The sequence below is a fragment of the Centroberyx gerrardi genome, chromosome 19 (assembly GCF_048128805.1).
Source record: "Centroberyx gerrardi isolate f3 chromosome 19, fCenGer3.hap1.cur.20231027, whole genome shotgun sequence".
NCBI lineage: Eukaryota > Metazoa > Chordata > Actinopteri > Beryciformes > Berycidae > Centroberyx > Centroberyx gerrardi.
Genome location: NC_136015.1, coordinates 7478460 through 7484459, shown reverse-complemented (window position 1 = coordinate 7484459; position 6000 = coordinate 7478460).

The following is a 6000-nucleotide window of genomic DNA, read 5'->3' as shown; positions in this document are numbered from 1 at the left end:
CCACAGATACAGCAGTCCATGGGGAATTCTCCTGGTAGTCCTGATGGCCAGTCCATCCACCAGTCCATCCACTCCTCCATGGATGTCTTCTTCCAGTATATACATAATCTGGAAGCTAAATTCTTGTTACACACACACACACACACACACACACACACACACACACAGCGTACTCCCCTCATCCCCCTCCCTTCTCCCCAGAAGGCAACACCCAACAACTCAACAATAACGTACCAGTGGCCAAACCTGTGAGTGTGTGTTAGGAACTGACCACCGGTGACAAGCTGGCAAGCATCAAAAATGCTTGCCAGCCATTACTGTTTGTTGGGTTATACTCACCTGAAACCTGGGATGGGGGAGGAGTGAAAAGAGGAGCAGGAACAGATCATCTACATTGCAAAAGAACAAAAATAATTAACTGTACATGTACATGGTTAATTATTTAGCATATTCAAATATTCTACAAATATTCATCATTATCGATCATTAGAATTACGGAGGCAATATCAACTGAATGTGCACATACCTCCAATGATGTCTGTTTGGGTGGACAGGGGGAGAGTCTTTATATTTCTGCGTTGTCCTTCTTTGGGACGACGCAGCGGGCGAAGCAGCGCCTGATGGCCTTCAGAGCTCTGCTGAAGGCACCTTTGATGCCCTTCTTCTTCTTCTTCTTCTTCTTTTCCTCATTTCCTGATGAAAGAAAAAAAAAATACACATATGAATATGTTCTACATGTGATTTTGTAAATGTGCACTTTCACAGTAAGAATCCTGTCACTTGACGTCGGTCTTAAACTGTTGATATAAATCTATCAAACATCGAGAGTCCTCACCACTGTCGGCCGGAGGATCCGCAGGTTTCTCCACCGGCAGGTCAGTGGCATCCAGAGCTCCGTGCCTGGCCGGTGACATCACCGCTGTATTGTCCTTGGCCGGAGGTGATGATGTCACGGCCACTCCCTCTCTGTCGCTGGCCGCCGCCGCCGCAGCGCCGCCTCTGCCTCTCTGTTCCTGGCACAGAAAGCCGTGCAGCTGCTTGGTCACGGCTGCGGCCATGTCCTTCCTCATGCTCAGGATTCCCTGGACGTTGCTGCTTTGAGGCTCCAGGGTCAGGACTGTTGACAGCGACAGCATGTTGGCCACAGATATGCACTTCTCCACCTCAGTGCCCGGTGCGGTAAAACCCCCGCATTGTGCTATCTTGGCCAATTCCAAGAAGGTGTTGTCCACCATTTGTACTGCCAAAGCGGAGGGCGAGCTGGTCTGCAAATTGGCCTGGTTGGTCACACGCACCTTCAATAAAAACAACAACAAAACAAGCAAGACACAGCAAGATGAGTGATGAGATTTTGACAGACAGACCTTCTGAATATACAGCAAAAACTGTTGGCTCTAGCCCTACTTCTTCAACCTACCACGCTCTCATCTGCGCCGAAGAAGCCGGACCTCGCTTTGTTGATGAGGCCCAACACAGGCTGGACGCAGGAAGGCACCAAGGCGGAGCGCCGAGACGGCCTCTTCACTTGCGGACGCTGCATCCCGACGCCGTCTTGTGCCGGCTCGGGCGTATCCGGGCCCACCGAGAGCTGCTCCTTGTCGCCGCTCGGCGGGGTCGCTCTCAGGACGCGGTTCTCCAGGCAGGAGAACGACGATGAGGAGGAGACCATCCAGCCAGTGGGGCTCCTCTTCGTCATGTGGTCGAGGATGACGTTGATTATCTGGTAGCCGTAGGGCTCCAGTTCTGGCTGCTGGGAGGAGTCTGGCCCCTCGACCGTTTCAGATACCTGCACGTCTCTCTGCAGGGAGGAGGCTGTGTCGCTGACGGCATCCACCTCTGAATCTTCGTTTTCAGACGGAGAGGTGGGTGAGGGAGAGGAGAGAGATGATTGTTCTTCTCTGGACCTGTCAGGGTCCAGGTCTCTGGACCTGTCAGGGTCCAGAGAAGCAAGAAATCTCTGCAGAGACATCTTGCGGGCCACGGCATCCTTTAGGACCATCTCCTGGATCTCTGGGATGAATCTACACAGGAGACAGCAGAACAGAAAGTGGCTCATTTGTTCCAGTTTCAGAAAGGAGATGGTCTTCTCCTCTCTCCTCCCCCTCCGCCCCCACAGAGCCCCATGTCGCAGCCTACTCACATTTCAGGGAACCCGTCTCTGGTGAAATACTCATGGGTCATCATCTCAGAGCAGCTCAACCTGTTCGCTGGATCCATCTGGAGACATGACTGAAAAAACAACACCACTCTTTTAACTCTTCACATTATTTAAAATGAGAAAGATACAACTCACCGAGACAGATGCATTACGCAGCACCAGAAAGAGTTAGTCTGCAACCCTACCACAAGAGTCTGTAATGAAATAACTTTAAAAATAACCAAGTGCTGTATTCACCAAGGAGAACCCATGGTAAAAGACAGACATTAATAATCCTGAGGTTAGTCAATGTGCAGCGGTGTTTCTTTCTCTGCATGGTAGAAAAGCCAATGAAAACAGTAGACCATGTTCTACTGAAACTCAAATTAAATCTAATGATAAATGTAATAGTTATAGGACCACACTGTGTGATCAGTGGCTGTCCAGGTCCAGTTGCGCAGGAGAGAGCACACTTACTTCCACCAGGTCAGCCAACAGGGGGTCGTGCAGGCCGTACTTCCTCCTGAGGTCTTTGGGCAGCTCCACCTCAGGCAGGGTGAACGAGGAATAACGGGCGTTATCCGAATAGTGCCGCATTTGGTGTGGGGTCAGCGGACCTGGCCATGACAAGAAAGAAAAACCCAACGATGATCATATAAACTGAACTCTTCTCTGACACACAATGTCACATCGAAAGTGAACCACGACCCTTCGCTCCAGGATAGTGGACTGAACAGAAAGTCAGAGAAAACACCTTTCCTCATCATTATATGTTGTTTTATTTTTTCACAGTAACAAAATCCTAGCAGGCATGTTGGCCTATTGATAGCAGCGTGACGAAGCTAGTGAACAGACCGCTGTACTCGGGGATAATAAAGCTGCTGTTATTTTACCAAGGTCGGTGATCTTTATTATCCAAGTCCATTTCCCACCACTGATGAACACACTCACCTGCCCATGCATCTGAGGCGGAGGGCTACTTACCCACTTTGCTGACGACCTGATGCAGCTGAGCGATGTCCGAGTCTCCGTGCAGGAACACGCTACGTTTGGCCATGAAGAGGATGGTGCAGCCGATGGCCCACACATCCACAGGTCTGAAGGAGAGGGGAGAGAGCAGACAGAGAAACACCATAAAAACCCACATAGGAATACACTGAAGTGCATACACTACATCCTGGTTGGCTATGAAACCAGCCAACAGGCTCTGAGAATATTATAATACACATTTATTACATTTATAGGGAGATTTGGAGTTACTACCATCATTTTTCAACACAAAGACTAAATCTAGCATCTAAGTTTACCATGTTGGAAAAGTGACAACAAAAGGAAATAATGGAACGTTATCACCCTGTTTCCCTCTAACAATAAAAAAAGGCAAATTTCTTTCTTGAAATGACATTATAAAAGAGGGGTCAATTTCCGGGAGGCAATAAGGTCGCGATCTTTGGCTTGCCAATGGTGGCTTGTCCCTAACCGCTCTCCAAACACCGTGACAGGCCTCTGTACTGTACGTCTCCTATGAGTTCTGATCTGAAGATACCCACTTGCTGTACATCCTGTCCCGCACCAGCAGCTCCGGGGCTTTGTACCACAGTGTGGCCACGTGGCCGCTGAGAGGAACTCTGGGGTCCGGCAGCGTGCGGGCGAAGCCGAAGTCGCACAGCTTGACCACGCCTGAGCCGGTGACCAGTATGTTTCCCGGCTTGATGTCTCTGTGAACGATCTGCAGGTGGAGAAAAGGGTTTGAGAGAGGACCGACAAGACAACACCTTTAAGCAGTAACGAAAGCAACGCAACGTCCAGTTCTATTCCAGGAATATTTACGTTGTTGGAGTGCAGGTAGTCGACGACTCGGAGGAGCTGGAAGATGTGCCTCCTGAGCCGCGTCGCCTCCAGGCCGCAACGCTCCCTTCTCACCTCCGCCTGAAGGGAGCGGTCGACGAATTCGAACACGGCGTGCAGCTCATCGCCGTGCCTGAAGAAGTCCTGCAGACACACCAGGTTCTCGTGGCGGAAGTGCTGTTCAACAGTAAGACGCTCGAGCTGAACCACCAACATACTGTTTCAACTTTTAGCAACAATTCACTGCGCTTCAAAACTCCTAGCTACAGCAAAGGGGCTTGATGATGAACTATTTGGATACATTTAGCTGTGTGGCTCGAAAGTGGACAACAAGGTGAAGTCACCCTGCACTCTTTCCTAATCCTCCTCAAAACTGTCAGTGATGATACAACAGCAGTTCAGGTTTTCTCAGCTCAGGGTAGAAATGAAACATTTGTCCTCACTGTGACACATGAAACCATATTTCTACACTAATATAGGCCTCTATATATGCTCTACACTTACAAACAACATGATAAAACATGAAAGCAGATGAATCAAAAACAGGGTGACATGAGAATAAAGCAGAATAATAAATCAAATACACAAACCTATCTGTAAAAATGTGTTTTTATCAGTATTAGAAACCGGCCTGTGACCTTTTTTGGGCCCTGAGCCATAGCTTAAGAAATCCTTACCACCAGCAGCTTGAGTTCCCTGTTGATAGTCCGGCTCACCATGTAGTCCGACTTGTCTAAGTACTTTTTGATGGCCACAATGTGTCCAGACTGCCTGTGCTGACATTTGTAGACCTGGCCATAGCTGCCTTGTCCGAGCACTGCTAGCTTTACATAGTCATCCATTTTCTGGGTCTGGAAAACACACACACACACACACACACACACACACACACACACGCACACACACACACACACACACAAAAGCATAAACAGCTTGCAAGACATAGCAAGTACTAGAGATGACTATATTTGAGAAAATGCAGTCAAATCATTAGCTAGGGACGTTTTATTGACTCATAGCAGGCTATTTACTGCTGAGACTCCAATACAAGACTACATTGAAGACTAATGTCTTCTACAGGTGAATATTATATTACTATTCATCAAATAACCCACGGTATTTCAGTTTGAGTTGGGTCGAGGAGGGGATTAGCCTAACGTTACTAACCACACTGCATCCTTCTGTGCAGATATCCTGCAGGTTACAGTAATGTTAACAGTTTAACACGTTGGTATCACAATATAATGTACAGTAAGTAAAACGGGTAGTAACAGTTTTGACCTGCTGACAGGTTTATTCTTTAAAGTAAATCCTATCAACCTTACCTGTGAAGATCATGTAGAAAGTGAACTAAACGCATGAAAGTTCACCTAAATTCCAAACTCGGCGTTTGCGTCACAAATGCGCTTTGCGTCACAAGTCAGCGGCGGCTCCATGGGCAGGTGCCGTCTCTGTCACCATGGCAACGGAGCCGCCATTAATCCAATGTGTTGAAATCACATTATTATCACAGATTTATAAGAATAGATTATACCACTTCAACTTGAAACCAACTTCCCTACCTGAAATGTGACACATTTAATAACTTTTCTCACAGTAGTAGGCCTATATGCATTTAACCAACCAAAGATCAATGTATCGATCAATCCAACAATATTGATTAGGATTATACCTATATGGGGCTGCTGCAGAGTTAATGAATAACTCAAATGATGACAAACAAACTGGTGGCACTGTAGTTATTAATTGGAAGGTACTAACACATTAATCAGCATATGACTTGACCAAAGCTGAAGCCATCTTAATTAGTAATGTGTTAACACAGCAGAAATGGTGTATCTGAGGTCTGGACTCAAGTAGTAGGCCTATGTAAGTACAGTATACATAAACCAATCCCTTCCCTCACTAGTAGTGAAGAACCACTTGAGGGCAGTACAGACCATAATACTGAATGGGCTACTAGACTACTCATATACTGTAAATGCATTTGTATACACTCTTTTATTCATTTTCTC